The following is an 18,207-nucleotide window of genomic DNA, read 5'->3' as shown; positions in this document are numbered from 1 at the left end:
CAGCGAGTGTATATAAACGTTGACGCCATTTCCGGTATCACCGACGTCACTTCCGGTCCCGTGGAACGCACGTCAGGAACAGCGTTATTACGCTCACAGCTCCATGTTTGAGGATTGTTTGATCGTACTTTTTGTAAGTACCCACTCCCTTTTACAATAAAACCTTTTTTAATGGTACTTCACTATCAGTTCCCTTCTTTCTTTACTTCTGGGTACCTGTTTTTTCTGGCTGAGAAACTTCATAAAGGAATTCTGGACCTGATGACCTATCACCATATCTGCCATCCCAGGATATCTTTACCAAGCTTTAAGTGACCCACCAGCCTGAAAAGCTGGGGGTCGTTCTGATCTGGTGAGTGGGGATACAAGAGGGGGTGTTGCACACCTGAATATTTCTGAAGCACCTTATATTTCCTTCACTTTGGATTGGAGCACCTTTAGTCACTTTATTTGGACTTTGTTTTTCATCTATTGTATTTTCACCCATTGTGTTTGCAAGCTCTATATTTATATTCATATGTTTCCCAAGTGATTAGCACTTTGTGTATAGCAGCTGCATTTTGTATTTTATATATTTTTTGATACACCATTATTTAGTTCCTATATATTTTCACACTTCCTGCACAACTGCCCCACCGCTGTACCCTCCTGCTCTTCTGTCCCACCACCCCCCATGCTCATCTTCTCCACCGCTGTACCCTCTGCCTAAATAGGATATGTGTAATATGCAGAGTGGTGCAAGGAAGCATTTACCTGTCCTGGCACACTCATCCCCGCTGATCCGCCTCTCACTTCCAGCCCAGGTACTTGTATGTGATGTCACATACAAGCATCTGGAATGAATGCTCTATGATGAGCTCAGGTCAGGGGGAATTTTCTGAAAGCAGTGGGACTGTATGCATAAGTTGGGCCCTCCCAGCTGAGGACAAATGTGGCGTGGCGCGCCGCAGCAAGAGTTGAGTGTGATTTTCATTGCGCTGAATACTGGCTGTGGCTTATAGGGACTCAAAGTTCAGGGGTCAGGAATAAGTGATGCAGAGTTCAGAGGTTGGGAGTAGGTGATGCAGAGGTTGGTAGTAGTACATGATGCAGAGCTGAGGGGTCAGTAGTAATTGACACATACACACAATTATATATACACATACATACATACATACATACATACATACATACACCAAGGTTCCCAGAAGCTCAACGATAATTCCAAAAACTGTCACCGGATTGTGGTTTTCTCAATCACAGTGAAATCCCTTCTTTCTGAAATGAATAGTGGCAACCAAGCGAGTCATCTTCTCCAGATGGTGGGCGGTGTTAGCAGGACTGTGATTTAGCAGTGCCCAATAAGAGTCGGTTCACACGGGGGCGACTTGTCAGGCAACCTAGCTGCCTGACAAGTCGCCTCCCGTTCTGTACAATGGAACCGTTCTAATCAGACTTAGAAGCTCCGACTTAGAAGAAAGGTTCCTGTACTACTTTGGGGGCGACTTGCATAGACTTCTATACAGAAGTCGTCTTGCAAGTCGCCGTGGCAGTCGTGTGCAGGTCGCCTCGGTGAGGCGACCTGCAAGTCGTGCCGCTTCTAGTGTGAACCGGCTCTCACTGTCCTCCTACTGGAAACAGGGACCGCCCCTCTAGTAGAACTGCACCGAATCTTCTCCCCATCACAAGAGCTGATGATTGCAGCTACAGCAAAGTTGTTTCCGATCTTTTACAATGCCTGGAGGCACAGTGCCACCCTCTCAGTTCAGGTGCAGCATGGGAAATTGCCGAGAGTGGAATACATTAGTGTGGCAAAAGCTGTACCTCACTGACCATTCCCTGCACTGCTTTGCTGATGGGGAGGGAGTTGCGTGCCGGAAAAAGAGGCTTTGCGTGCCACTTGTGACACCTGTGTCGGGGGTTGCCTACCCCTTGGCTAGGAAATTGTACAATGTCCCCCAAGAGGCACAGATTAGCATTAGGCATAGGTAAAGGTCTCTGTGTGGCAGCTGTAAAGGGACAATCTTTAGTCCTAACTTTTCAGCCCGCTAGTGTTGGGGCCGAGTTGTATAGTTGGTGCAAATGAGAATAATCACAGTCAAGCCTGCAAGCAGCAATAACCCCATTAGATGTCTGAATGATCATTTTCTAAAGGGCTCAGTCTTTCTGGCAGCAGATAGTATATCCCTACAGCAGCACCTCACGAGTCTCAGTAATATTTCAGCCCACCATCCAGTCACAAAAAATGATTAGTTCACCCTCTGCTCTGCACCCAGGTGACTCTGGCTGTCGGCACCCCCAAAGTCAGCAACCACTTATCCTGCTCAAGCCGTTAATATGCAGCAGTGATGGTGCACACTGCAGTCTCCCTCACGGCAAGAGAAGTCAAGTCTTGTAGAACCTGAGAAAATGCAGCTCTTTTCCCTTCTCACTTCAAAAGCTCTTGATGACAGAGTCTCTCTCCTCTGGACTACAGTTCCCACAGTCCAGTATTGCCTGACTCAGTCTATTGAACTCTACCTGCTCAGCAGCTCCCTTGTCTTGCTGATAACCAGTTCAGTACCGCATAGCAGCAGCTACAGAGAGCAGCTGCAGCCAGTGTTATATCATCTCTTCGCCAAGCACCTGACTACAAAAGCATAAACTCTAATCCAGCCCTCAAATTTTCCACTCGACTACTTGCATTTTGCGAGTGGAAAATAAGCGAGGGCATGCGCGGGCTGCCTCAGGGGGGCGAGCATCTCCAGCAGGTGGGATTGAAGGGGAGCCTTTCTCCCAGCGATTGCCTAGGGGAAGAGAGTGGAGGAAGAGGAGAGCTGGCTGAATCACAGATTGGCCCACTCGTGGTCACACAGTCTTGCCTCCCAACCCAGCGCCAATTATAGACAGAACGCCGGTCCAATGCCAGGACGTGTTCTGTCTGTCACAGTGCCGGGTCAGGAGGCGGGACTGTGTGTGACTGCGAGCGAACGGCAATTCAAATAAAAGCTGTTACAGTGGGCAATTCCTACTCTGATGATCCAGCCACCCTCTCTTCCTCTGCACAGGTCACGCTGCATTGATGGGCACATTTGAGGCTGCATTGGTGGGTACAGGTTAAGCTGCAATGATGAGCACAGGAGAGCCTGCATTGGTGGGCACTGGTCACGCTGCAATGATGGACACAGGCGAGGCTGCATTGATGGGCACAGGCGAGGCCGCATTGATGGGCACAGGCGAGGCCGCATTGATGGGCACAGGCGAGGCTGTGCTGATGAGCACTGGTGAGGTTGCATTGATGGGCACTGGTGAGGCTGCACTGATAGGCACTGCCACTGATCAATGTTTTATCCAGAATTAAAGGTGCTGTTAATATTTATTTTTGTAACTTAAGTGTCATTTCATGAGATAATTTATGAGGGTGTGTTTTAGGGGCGGAATTAGGAGTGGGGCAGGGTAGTGGTTGGGTGGGGCAACTGGTGGCGAGTAACTAAGGGCTCTTTTACACATGCTTGTCTGTTTTCACGGACTCCGCTTGCTCAGCAGGGATTGTGTCGTTGATCCCCATCTGAGATGGACCTGTCGAGTCCCGCTCCCATCTATGGGGAAATTGGATGAAAAAAAAGGATCCGCCTGTCTATTTTCATCAGATGGATTGGAAAATAGGGTTACCATCAGTCTAGATTTAACAGAGTGGATTAGATGTCAGCAGACATGTCACCGCTGACACCAGTCGCTCCATAGAGGTGCATTGATCGTCCGTTCAGGTCCGCCTGAAAAACTGACAGGCGGACTTGAACGGTCTGCATGTGTGAAAGGACCCCTAAGGCCTTGAAATTCAGAACAAGTCAGGACTTGAAATTTTGAGCCCTAAGCTAATCCATACAAAACATTCCCCCCAACTAAAACACCATCAAAACTCAAATAATCCACCCAACCCCAACATATTTTACCGCCCAACTTGGAACTGAACACGGGACGTCTTTCTAGGCAGTGCAGATCCAGGTAGGGCCACACAGTCCAGGATCAAGCTAAAAGTATTTAAAATTATAACTGAAAAGACAACACTTTTTTTAGTTTTGGATAGATAGAAGAGGGAATTGAACTCTTGTCAGTTTTTATTGCAGTCTGTGCCGCCATTAAGGAGATTCACTCTGTCTATTTGTATTGTTTACATTATCATTGAAAGTGAAAGTAAAAGAAAACACCCAAATTTGGGTTGTACCCTGAAAAGTAATAGGAGGGAAATCAAGGTGTCACCCTCCCCTCCACCAAATATAGTCCCCCCTCAGTACAGTTCCCGAGTCCAGACCGCCCCCCTCCACTAACTACAGGCCCCCCTCCCTCAGTACAGACCCATACCTCCCAACATTTTGAGATGGAAATGAGGGACACCTACTAACAAACGTATGTAGGCACGCCCTCTGTCACACCCCCTTAAAGGAGAATAAACCAAAAAAAGGTTAATTAAATCCATAAGGACCTTTTTTACTACTACTATTCCTTTATAGTGGCTTTTAAAATGTACAAATGCATGAATTTAGAAATTGGATGAAAGGTTTAGCACTGGGAAAAAGTTTTTGAAAGATAAAAAGTGCATTTTATATACACGTATATAGATCTGACCAAAGTTAGGGACAAATGAGGGGGCAAGAGGGACAGAGGGACATTGCTCCAAATAAGGGACAGTCCCTCAAAATCAGGGACAGTTGGGAGGTATGCAGACCCCCCTCCACTAAGTATGCCCCCCCCCTGGTCCCTCAGTAGAGACTCCCCTCTCTAATAAGTACAGACCCCTCTTTTCACTAAGTATAGACCCCTGTCCCTCAGTACAGATCCCCATCTCCACCAAGTATAGACACCCATCTCCACTAAGTACAGACCCCCTGTCCCTCAGTCCAGACCCCCACTCAGTAAATACCTCTCTCCACTTGTGTTAGTAAGGAGGTGGGGGGGGGGGGTCCGCTATGTCCTAGGGGGGCATTTTGAGTGAGGAGAGTATCTGTGCTAGTAGGGAGGTGTGGGGGGGGGGGGGGGTCAGATATGTGCTGGCGGGTTCTTTTGGGATGCAAGAGGGTTTATGTGGGGGGGTTGGATTTCAAATCTAACCCTCACTTCTAGAATAAGTAAATTTCCCAAAGTACTCCCCAGCACATGTCCTCCCAACTTCCCCCCCCCATCACTCCATCTTTTTTAACTTGCCCCCTCCCCCTATATTCCTGGTCACTCTGTCCCCTTCCTTTGTACAATATAACAAACTAAGTACAGACCACAGATCAGCACTGGTATCACTCCTCCGGGCTATGTAGATGTAAATAGCTGAGGAGGGTGAGGTGACTTTAGTCCGCTCTGCGAGACAGTGAGCATAGCCACGTGTGATGCGGATCAGTGCCGTTGGTGCGATGGCCATGTCCCTGCTGATGAGTGTCACGCCTCTGGCGGTTGTCACCCAAGTGTGGCCTGCACCCACCTAGCAATGCCACAGACCTGGGGGTCCCCAAGGGATTCCCTTAATTTGCAAAGATTTTTTCTCACTTCTTGTTTTGGCTATGGGACAGGAAGTGAAGGTGACACAGATGGAGAAAAAAAAAAATCTGACAAGGGCTTTAACCCTCCCTTGCTCTGTCCAAGATGAAAACAGTTTTGCCTATAGTTCTACCTTAAGTAGGTGGCTGCCACTTAGGGGGAAAGGATGGGTGGGAGCAACATTTAAATGATATGCAAGGGAGGAGACATTGCTGGCAGAGGCAGCAGAGGAGTGTTAGCTTGGCAAAGAAACATTGCTTGAGAAACTCATTGACTTCTTACACTTCATACGTTGATGGTCAAGTCAGCAGGTGACTACACTGTCACAGACTGTGCCAGACTGGATCTAAGGAGTGGGATTGTCAGGACATCGTGAAGTGAAGATTTGCCTACAGGTCCGTCGATCATAAGGTGGAATACCATCCAAGGCCCTGGCGGGGTAATCAGCCACAGGTGTTGCTGGCCCTTTTCAAGGCCCAGTATGGCTGGTAAGCAGGCATTTTTATCTTTGGTGGTGGTCTTTGTGGTGTCCAGTCACTATCTGGAGTCAGCTCGATTGTTTATCACTGGAACTGAGATCCACATGTGGAATACTCTGAAGAACTTCTCTTGTTCTTCCCTTTTCCTTTTGCACAACCATACCTTCCTATATCGAGGGGACGGCATGTTTCATCTATTGATATTCAAGTGGACTTCTCATATTGTTCATGCTTTTGGTATGGTCACAGTCTTCGTATGGTCATGGTTACAGTATTGATCCTTGTCCGGTCATGGGCTTGGTCTTGGCCATGGTCTTAGCATGGTCACGGTCTTGGTCTTTGCATTGTCACAGTATTGATCTTGGTAATGTCATGGTCTTCACATGGTCTTTGCATTGTCACAGTATTGATCTTGAGAAGGTCATGGTCTTGGCATGGTTATGGTGTTTGTATTGTCACAGTATTAATCTTGGTAAGGTTATGGTCATGGTCTTTGCATTGTCACAATATTGATCTTTGTATGGCCATGGTCTCCGCACAGCGATGGTCCCTGCATGGTCATGGTCTTTGCATGATCACAGTATTGATCTTGAGATGGTCATGATCTTGGCATGGTCAACATATTAGATTATAAAAACACACACAAACACGGTCACAAAACTTGCAGGATAAGTTCTATTTTTCTAATTTACTTGAGTGGTAATTTCAACAAATCATCTAGATATCTAATGAAGCAATACATTCTCATTAGAATATCATTATAATGAGCTGCTTGAGCAGTAAAGAAGAACTAAATGGCTACATGCTAATTAGAGAGCGTTTGGTTGATCATTTCAGTATTATTTGTAGGTTGTTCTGCACCAAGTCTAAGAAATGGTCAAAGAGGAACTTTGTGATACCTCATTTATCAACTAGTGTGAAGGAAGTTATTATATTTCTATTATACTTTGCTGAAAATGTCTAACTTGGAGCCACTTTGCACAGAAACAGTTTGTTTGACCTTACAGTTGTGCTTATAGGTTTACATTCCCCCGGCATATTCAGCCCCCGGGGTGTACATCATTATCAGCTGCTAGGGCACAATCAGCTTCATGTCGTCTTTGGTTGCCAAGATGCTGTTGGTTGACAGCGTCATAGCAACCAGTGAAGCATTCCCCCACTCCCATTCAGCCACCGGCTGGGAGATTCCCATCAGTGGCCAAATATGGCCATTGGGTAAAAGACATCACCCAGCATCCCTCGCCTGCTTTTTTACATTCAGCTATCTGCCAGGTTATCGCCCAGCCAGCAGCTGACTGGGGCCATGAATGTGTCAATGGTTTCTAGGATGCCAGCAGAAACAGGCATCCTAGCAACCCACAAACCCAGGAAGTTATCACAGTCATAACAGCTTCCCAGCACATACATGCCCCACTCTGAACACTGACTTCTCTCTGTTTGTCATTTTAGAGTTGGCATTAATTACTGCCAGTGTGATCAGTGAACTGGTGGTAATTCTTTTTGAATTTGTCATAGCCATAATGACGCATTCTTAAAGTGGCGCAAAAAAGAATTACCTGAATTCGTCACACGTTGAAATTCCTAAAGGGTTAGTTCACCTTTAACAAAAAATAAATAAATAAAAGCTGTTTATGCAGGTAAGGGGCACCTGTAGATATGAACAAACTGCAGCTTTGATCAACCTTGCTATAGGTGTAGGTCATTTACATACCTCCTGATGCTTGGCCAAAAAATTCCCAGAGATGGCATCATCCCTCTCCGGCCTTGTTGCTAGGACATTGCTAAGAAACTCCAAGCTGTTACTATTCACAACCATCATCACAGGAGTGAGCTTTCAAATGCTAAACTCAGAGCTACTGCGCCAGGGTAGAAAAGGAGCACGTGAGAGGAGTTGAATCGGAAAAAGATCTCGCTCCTGGAAGGGTGGAGGTGAATAGCAACAGCTGGGAGTGTCTTAGCATCATCCTTGCAACAAGGCAGGACAGGGGGATGTCACCTCTGGGAGTTTTTTAGCCAGGCTTCAGAAGGTACGTAAATGACCTACACCTATAGCAAGCGCATGGTCCAACCTTGGTCAAAGCTGCACGGTTTGTTTTTATCTTCAGGCACCCTTTACCTGCAAAGGCAGTTTTTTGGCAAAGGTGAACAAAGAAAATGTTGCAAGGCTTTCATAAATTAGGTGCAGGGTGTTTTAAAGAGTGTTGCAAATGTTTACCGATTTACTCCCCCATGTACTCCTAAGGACTAAGTGTTGGAGCCAGTGTTTCAATTGAACGAGTGATGAGTACCCCTAAGATGGACACTGAAAAGAAGGTAACGGTAAGCCCAAAAGAAAATAATTAGCAGTTGCTTTGGGGTGAAGAGATTAAAGTAATAATCTGCTACCTTGGCACCCGGGTAACGCTACACTAGTGTCCCGCAAGCGCACCGTGTGTGAAAAGACGCACTGAAATGAATGGGAGTCGGTTTTCAGGCGCTATTTAGAGGCCATTTCTAGCGCTAAAATGCATTAAAAACCGCCTCAGTGTGAAAGAGATCTAAGTGACACTTTTGGGGACCAGTGACACCAATACAGTGCTAAAAAAAAAAAAATGCACTGTCACTGTACTAATGACACTGGCTGGGAAGGGGTTAACATCAGGGGCGATCAAAGGGTTAAATGTGTTGCTAGGGCAGTGTTTCTCAACTCCAGTCCTCAAGGCACCCCAACAGGTCATGTTTTCAGGCTCTCCATTATTTTGCACAGGTGATTTGATCAAGTTTCACTGTCTTAGTAATTACCACAGCCGTTTCATCTGAGGGAAATCCTGAAAACATGACCTGTTGGGGCGCCTTGAGAACTGGAGTTGAGAAACACTGTACTAGGGAGTGAAGGACCCTCTGACCTCTTTTACTGGCCATCGCCTTTATTACGATCAAATTACCTTATGTGCCGCCATTTCTCCGTTCCACCACACTCAGACCTGCGCAGGGAGGATAGATAGATAGATAGATAGATAGATAGATAGATAGATAGATAGATAGATAGATAGATAGATAGATAGATAGATAGATAGATAGATTCCCCCAACAGAGATCAGAATTCATACACTGCTCAATTTATAGAGCATATTTTATAGTATAGCTATCAAGATATAGCCAGGCCCACCCACCCATGGGTCATTACCAATTCAGGCCAAGCTAAACAGCTCCCCATGTACTGTATATACTAGACATGTGCAAATCGTTCCGTTCCAAATTCGATTTTTAACCAATTTTGACAAATCAGTTAATTTGGAAATATTTTTCAGAATATTCGTAAATTCAAATATTCAAAAATCCGGAAATTCGAAAACCCGAAAATTCAAAAATCTGGAACAACAACTAATAATAGCTCAAAGATTACTAACTATTAAATGATAGGTATTGGGATTTCCTTTCAAATTTGGATGTTAGTGAACGTAAGGAACACGAACTTATCCGACGTTACGAATGATCCGAAATAACGAATGCCGTATCGAAACGAATGGGACGTAACTGATAATAAACAATATTAATAATAAAAATGTTTTTATATTATTAATTTGTTCCGTTCCATTTGTTTAGATGCGGCATTCGTCATTTCGTATAATTCGTAACTTTGGATAAATTTGTATTTATTTATTTTTTTATTTTCAGAGGAGATGTGTCCGCTGACACCCGCCTGCCGTCCGATCCGACAAGATCCGCTCAAAACAGACGGATGGCGATACATTCGCCATCTGTCCAGCGGATCAGATGAAAAAATAGACATGCTGTCCATTTTCATCCGATCTCCTCATAGAGAACAGTGGGGTTCTGACAAGTCTGTCCCTGCACAGTGAGCGGACACGGACCTGTCATCCGCCTGCTCAGCGGGGGGGGATCAACGGATCGATTCCCCGCTGAGTGGATCCGCCCCGTGTGAAAGGGGCCTTAGATTTCAATAATAGCACAAAGCAGAATAAATATTAAGGGGGCTTTGACAAGATTCTTTCAGGGAGTGCTTCCTAACTGTGGGGGCGGGGGGGGATGTGCTTTAACCACCTCAGCCCCGGAAGGACTTACCCCCTTCCTGACCAGGCCATTTTTTGTGATACGGCACTGCGTCGCTTTAACTGACAATTGCGCGGTCGTGCACTGTTGTACCCAAACAAAATCGACGTCCTTTTTTTCCCACATATAGAGCTTTCTTTTGGTGGTATTTGATCACCTCTGGGGGTTTTTTGCGCTATAAACCAAAAAAAAAAAAAAAAAAAAAAAAAGAAGAAGCAGGAGCCTGAATTTTGAACAAAAAAGATCTATTTTTACTTTTCTTTATAAAGCATTTCCAAAAAAAATCAGCAATTTTTAGCCAGACTGCGACATTGCGGCGGACAGATCGAACACCTGACAATTTTGACACATTGGGAACTAGTAACATTATTACTGCAGCACCCTGGTGTTTAGGCAGGGTTGCTCCTAAATGTACCTGCCAGGTGTATTCGCCTTGACCAATTGTTAGGGATCCATTGATTTCACCCCAAGTCTGGAATTGCTGCACTTCTCTCTTCTGTCGTTGGGTGGCCAGGTACCTGGTGACATTAGATAAGATAAGGGCGATGCAAGGACAGATTAGGAGTATATGGGGTATCTCAGCCAATGGGCAGGGGTTTTCTTGGCCCCTTAGCCTGCTGGGAGAACCTATATATTTGGGTGGAGTCAGGTGATCTATGTTTCGTGCCACCTGGACGGCTGTCTGGGTGGAAGTGTGTTGTATTGCCCAGGCTGCTGGGCCGGAGTTTGGGCCTATCCCGGGGACATCTGGATGCTAGGCTGTCTGAGGGCCTATCCAGAAACAAGAGAGCAGCGCAAGGTTGGGACTGCGGCTTGCAATCCAACCAGAAGTGACGGTTCTGCCAGCCGGAGAACCTGTCGTGGTCGGAGGTGGAGGGGAAGCTGTTGCTGCTAAGGGACCATCCACCTTATTACCGGAGACCACAGTGAGTAGCTGAAGCAAGTACCGGAGCAGCATTCTCACCAACTGGGGATGGTGAAGAATCGGTAAACTTCAGCAGGTGCCAAGCCAGGGACCAAGTCAGTGGGGTGACGCTTGAGGAGTATCTGGAGTGCCAAGCCGGGGACCCAGCAGGGAAGCGGGGGTGACGCTTGGGGAAGATACTAAGTAAGACGATTGGAAGAGCTTACAGACTTTAGTGGCAGTGAATCATCAAGTCTAGTGAGAGAGACTGGGAGCTCAGTGGGCTGAGAATCTACAAGAATTGATCTTAGGAGGAGTAAAAGGAGTTCATTACAACTTGTGTTAGGAACTGTTCTAAGACTGTTGCCATAGGAGACAGCGATCCTACACATGCAGATATGGTGTGTCCAGCTGGATGCCTTTCCCTGCATGGCTGTCTACCTGTAGAAGTCTCATAGTCTGCTAATCAACATTGCAACTACCTAAGGGTGTCCGGTCCCCAACCCTCTCTCCCACAGTTCTGTTTAAGAGTCAATAAATCTCTTTGCATTCAAGAAGTGTCTGGCACCCATGAATCTATTTTGCATTACACCCACCATGCCTCGTAACCCATTCTACACAGAAGGATGTCAGCTATCCCTAACTCTAGAGGTTCTCATTAGACTAAAGGAGGCCTGGGACCTTGCTACATTACAGTGATCAGTGCTAACAATATGCACTGTTATTGTACTAATGACACTGGCAGGGAAGGGTTTAACATCAGGGGCGATCAAAAAGTTAAATATGTTCCCGTTTGTGTCTTCTAACTGTATGGGGGACTGTGTCACTATGAGAAACACACAGATCCGTCTTCCTGCATAGCAAAAAGACAGGATCTGTGAGATCTCCCCTGTCAGAACGGAGATCTGCCTTGTTTACACAGCCGATTGGCTCCCCCGCTGGCCAATGGGAGCGTGCGTGCGCCCACAAAAGCGAGTTCCTGTGCCGACATACACCTATGGCGATTTGCGGGATCGTGCCACCTTGCTGGAGTATAAGGACGGCGGCTGGTTGGCAAGTGTTTAACTGTGGGAAGACAGAGATCCGTGCTCCTGCTTAGCCAAAACACAAGATCTCCATCTTCCTCACTAACAGAATGGCGATTTGCCTTGTTTACATAGGCAGCCTGCTGTTCTGCCTGTCGGGAACAATTGGCGGGTCCCGGCGGACATCGGGTCCATCAGACCTGTTGATTGGCTCCCACTGTGTCCAATCATAGTGGGAGCGAGTCGCTGGCGGCACGTGCACGCCACAGACCCGGAAGTGCAGAATCATGTACCTGTACATGGATTCTGCGCAGAGGAGCCGCCGCCCCACAGTAAATGTACGAGGGGCGGTCGGCAACAGGTTAGGGAGGAAGTTGCCCCTGAAGTTCTGTTCATTGTCACACTGAGCATCCCATAATTCCCTACCCCATCCAAGTTATCATTCCCTAATAATCTGCATTGAATGAAGGAAGTCGCTGTGCGACTGGCTTTGCAGCAGTGGGGAACCCTAACTTCAGCAACTCCTATGGGGGTAGCATAGCTCCCAACTGTCCCCGATTTCGAGGGACTGTCCCTGATTTGGAGCAATGTCCCTCTGTCCCTCATTCCTCCTCATTTGTCCCTCATTTTGGTCTGATCTATATAGTTGTATATAAAATGCACTTTTTATCTATCAAAATGTTTCCCAGCGCTAAAACTTTCATCTGATTTCTAAACTGCTGCATTTGTAAATTGCAAAAGCCAATATAAAGGAACAGAAGTGGTAAAAAAAGCACTTGTGGGTTTAACCAATCTTGTTTTTTTTTTTTGTACAATTCTCCTTTAAGGGGGTGTGGCAAGAGGTGTGTCCTGTGCCTGCATACTTTTGCTGATAGGTGTCCCTCATTCCCATCTCAAAAAGTTGGGAGTTGGGTAGTGCTACACTAGCATGGTGCTTTAATTTTTAGACTCAAAATATACTAATAAAAACCTGACAGTCTTCTTACCCAAGGTTTCTTATGGCCAGTTCCCCCTTTGGAAAGAACTCTAACTTCCTGCCTTGGTGACCACATAGGAAGAGGGGTAAAATCTTTACAGTGGTTGCAAAAGTGGCCAGAGGTTTCAACCCAAAATTATAATTTTTTTTTTTAAAGCAAACACTACAGCCTCCCTCTAGCTCGGCGCGTACATGTGCCTTACAGAGATCCAAGCCTGCCTATACCATAAATTATGTTAAACTCACCATATGTCTTTGTCCCTCTTCTTTATGGATTTTCCCACAGGCCTACTTGCCCATACATTATAATCTGGCACTTTACTAGATTATAATGCTGTGTTATTGTAAATAAATGACATTCCAGATAATCGTCTTCCATAGAAAACAATTGAATAATTGGCAGGGGGTGCATTTCCAGATGACTTAATTCCTTATAAGCGTCTCCCGCAGCCAGAGAAGGCTGAACGTGCGATTACAAAGCTGCGGCTGACTTTCCTTATTAGCCGAGCGGTATATTAATCAATGCACAGGCCGGTGTCCTCGGTGACGGCTTTATACTCCCGGGGCTTCACGCCGCATCTCCGCGACACATTCCTACGGATTCCGATGAAGTTTGCAGATCTTTCGAGGGATCTCTAAATAAACTTGTACTGAACAAATATGGAGGATGCTACTGCAGATCCCCCCCCCCCCCCCTTCTGAAAATGCTAGTTACCTGGCAGTTATGTGATCTAAATTTGGTCTACTTTTCATACCATATTTAGGGTGTAACATGAAACATGGTAGCATTCCCCAATATCTAACCACTTAAGGACCAAGCCTCTTTCTGAGATTTGTTGTTTACAAGTTCAAAACAGTTTTTTTTGCTAGAAAATTACGTAGAACCCCCAAACATTATACATTTTATCCTAACACCCTAGAGAATAAAATTGCGGTCGTTGCAACACTTTTTGTCACACCGTATTTGCGCAGCGGTCTTACAAGCGCACTTTTTCTGGAAAAAATATTTTTTTAATTCAAAAAAGTGTAAGACAACAGTAAAAGTTAGCCCAATTTTTTTTTACATTGCGAAAGATAATGTTACGCCGAGTAAATTGATACCCAACATATCACGCTTCAAAATTGCGCCCGCTTGTGGAATGGCGACAAACTTTTACCCTTTTTACACTTTTACCATAGGAGACGTTTAAAAAAATTCTACAGGTTGCACATTTTAAGTTACAGAGGAGGTCTAGGGCTAGAATTATTGCTCTCGCTCTACCGATCGCGACAATACCTCACATGTGTGGTTTGAACACCGTTTTCATATGCGGGCGCTACTCACGTATGTGTTCGCTTCTGCATCCGAGTTTGGCGGGACGGGGTGCATTTTTTCTTAATTTACGTTTTATTTCTAAACTGTTCTTTGTTAAAAAAAAATAAATAAATAAAAAAAAATTAATGTCACTTTTATTCCTATTACAAGGAATGTAAACATCCCTTGTAATAGAAAAAAAAAGCATGACAGGACCTCTTAAATATGAGATTTGGGGTCAAAAAGACCTCAGATCTCATATTTACACTAAAATGCAATAAAAAATAAAAAAAATTGTCATTTGAAAAAAAAAAATGGCCCTTCAAGAGCTATGGGCGGAAGTGACGTTTTGAGGTAGTTTCCGCCCTGCAATGGTATGGAGATGGGTGGGGGCCATCTTCCCCTCACACGTCTCCATACCAAGGAAGGAGAAGGATCCGATCACCTCCGCTGCTGCCTACAGCTCCAGTAAGCGGCGCAGGGCACCGGAGAGCGGAGGAATCCACCGCAGAGACCACTATTACTGGAAACCGGACCGCCTGCTGAGGAAGAAGAGGATACTGAGGTTATGGCAGCTAGGTGCTGCCATAACAAATTCCCCTTCAAAGTTAGGACGTATATCGGCGTGCCGTGCGGCGGTCCGGAAGTGGTTAAAACCACCCAACCCACTTACTGTACCTGAATTGTGGGGTGCTTATTCCTGCTTTTACCCCCTTCCTGCCCAGGCCAAGTTTGTTTTTAACCGCTTAGCGACCGCCCCCTGGAGATATACTGCGGTAGGGCCACCGCTCTGTGCCAGATCACCAGTGGCGGATGCTCATTGGGGGTGCAGGGGCGCTGCCCCCCTAATCCATGTGCCCAGCCTCTAATCTACATGCAGAGCGCCGGATGCATGGATTCCAATGGGTTTTGTTTTTTTTTGAAGAGCCAGAGGCTCTAATTGGCTTCAAAAAGGGTGGGCTTGGGGCACAGAGCACTGCTCCCTAAACCCACCCTGTTGTGTGACATTAATATTCTACCTGTTTCTCCTCCCGGCCAATCAGGAAGCGGGTCCTAAGACCCGATTGGCTGGGAGGAGAAGCGACGGCCGGGACACAGAGGAGACGGAGGAGGGAAGCTGCCGCCACAGCCGTGACCTGCATGAGCTAAGTGCGGGGCTGATGGGATTAGCGGTTTTTGGCCAGAGCTAATCACATGGTACAGATAGGCTGTGATTGGCCCTGTCTGTACCATGTGATCACTGTGACCAATCACAGCTAGCAACACAATTGTACACAATGGATGGCATGATAGGAAGCCATCACTTGTTTACATTTGATCTGCTGTGATTGGTCACAGTGATCACATGGAACCAGCAGCGAACCGGTACACTGATCAATCATCAGCTGTGTCCGATGGACACAGCCGGTGACAGATCGCGCAAGGCGCGATCCAGGAGGGAGTCATATGACGTCCATCTGGATCAACGAAAACCCACCCGGCCGTCATTGTACTATAGGTCAGGTGGGAACTGGTGATATTCTTCCCGGCTGTGCAGGAATCTGTGAATGAGAAGAATCATAAAAACAAGAAAAGAAGTTTGGATGGGATTTTAGAGGCATTCTAATCACAGCTCATTAATTCACAAGAAAGCTTTTTTTTTTTTTTTTTTTTAACATATTTTAATTAGAATTTTTACATAACACCATATTTCCAAGCTGCATATACAGTGGATATAAACAGTCTACACACCCCTGGCAAAATGTCAGGTTTCCGTGATGTAAAATAATGAGACAAAGATAAATAATTTCAGAACTTTTTCCACCTTTAAGCGCTTGCTGACCAGCCGCCGTCATTATACTGTGGCAGTGCGGCACGATCCCACGAGCCGTCGTAGATGTACGTCAGCCCTTTAGGCAGGGATAGCATGCGCGTGCGCGCCTGCTGCACTGCAGGGGAACCGATGCGCTTGGCCAGCGGTCGCGATGATCATTTTCTCCTGAAGTCGCTGAAAACCAGCTTCTCTTCCTTTCCCTCCCGCAGGCATTCAGTGGCTGCAGGAGGAGAATGGAGGGGATTGGTTTCTCTATATGCCGTTCCCAACATTCCTCCTATCCAGGTATTACCAGGATCTGTGGGAAGGGCCCCGGCCGGGAGTCAGGGGACGTCCTTCATGGTTTCTTGCACCAGGGCCCTAATTTCACCTCTGGATGAAGTGACTCCCACACACAGGAGTACATTCATTCCTCCAAAATCAATAGGAAATAAAACGGATACTGGGGGTGGGGTGGGGGGGGTGGGAATCGGACTCCAAAAATCAAAAACGGCTGTTTTTGGCAATAGACTACTATACATATTTCATGATACAGAATATTTATTTATTATTTATTTCAGGTACTTATATAGCGCCGTCAATTTACGCAGCGCTTTACATATATATTATACATTCACATCAGTCCCTACCCTCAAGGAGCTTACAATCTAAGGTCCCTAACTCACATTCATACATACTAGGGCCAATTTAGACAGGATCCAATTAACCTACCAGCATGTCTTTGGAGTGTGGGAGGAAACCAGAGTACCCGGAGGAAACCCACGCAGACACAGGGAGAACATGCAAACTCCAGGCAGGTAGTGTCATGGTCGGGATACGAACCAGCGACCCTTCTTACTGCTAGGCGAGAGTGCTACCCACTACACCACTGTGCCGCCCAGATATATATATATATATATATATATATATATATATATAAAATTTTACTATATAGATCTGACCAATTTGCAGCCTGGTCTGATATTCCAATAGTCATTTGAATACAGAACTCTTAATAAAACCAGGGATAAAACTCTAAAAATTAAGACATTCTTCTCTATAGGACCAGCTGTGCTGTAATATAGAAAGGGAAACAATCGACATCCATCGCCCCCCTGTGACCAGTCCTGGAATTGCAGCGGTAAACAAGAACGCAGACCAGCCACAGATCAAAAACCTCAGTAATAATAATAATAATAATAATAATAATAAATACAGGGTGTCCCGAAAGTCTCCATACATAGGAAAAATTAGAACATGTTCACCATGAATGGGGGAGAAGACTTTGTGTATGTAGAAAGGAGGTGGCCAACACAGAGAATATTTAGTAACATTTTGTAAATAAAAGTTACAATTTCTCATTTTGCCAATGTATGGCCACTTTTGGGAGTAGTAGCAGTTTTAATAAAATTCTAAGGACACTTGTTCGATTGACAACAGTCTAAGGCCCTGTTAACACTGGCAATAAAAGCAGGCATTTGAGGCGCATTTTTACCGCTCCTGAAACACCTAGCAAAACATGAAGTGTGTTGCTGCACTTTGTTTACTTTGAGTTTGACTCTTCAGCTTGAATCAAAAGACCCCTGGCAGTTGTTTGTCTCCCCTCTCACCTCTCGCACCGCCTCACCTTTCCCACCATTTCCCTCCTCACCTCTCCCTCCTCACCTCTCCCACCATTTCCCGCCTCACCTCTCCCACCATTTCCCGCCTCACCTCACCTCTTCCACCATTTCCCGCCTCACCTCACCTCTTCCACCATTTCCCGCCTCACCTCTCCCACCTCACCTCTCCCTCCTCACCTCTCCCACCATTTCCCGCCTCACCTCTCCCTCCATTTACCGCCTCACCTCTCCCTCCATTTACCGCCTCACCTCTCCCTCCATTTACCGCCTCACCTCTCCCTCCTCACCTCTCCCACCATTTCCCGCCTCACCTCTCCCACCATTTCCCGCCTCACCTCTCCCGCCATTTCCCCCCTCACCTCTCCCGCCATTTCCCGCCTCACCTCTCCCGCCATTTCCCGCCTCACCTCTCCCGCCATTTCCCGCCTCACCTCTCCCGCCATTTCCCACCTCACCTCTCCCGCCATTTCCCACCTCACCTCTCCCGCCTCACCTCTCCAACCATTTCCCACCTCACCTCTCCCTCCTCACCTCTCCCACCATTTCCCGCCTCACCTCTCCCACCATTTCCCACCTCA

This window comes from Aquarana catesbeiana, linkage group LG10, assembly GCF_042186555.1.
Source record: "Aquarana catesbeiana isolate 2022-GZ linkage group LG10, ASM4218655v1, whole genome shotgun sequence".
Classification (NCBI taxonomy): domain Eukaryota; kingdom Metazoa; phylum Chordata; class Amphibia; order Anura; family Ranidae; genus Aquarana; species Aquarana catesbeiana.
Note: the sequence above shows the minus strand (reverse complement) of the source record.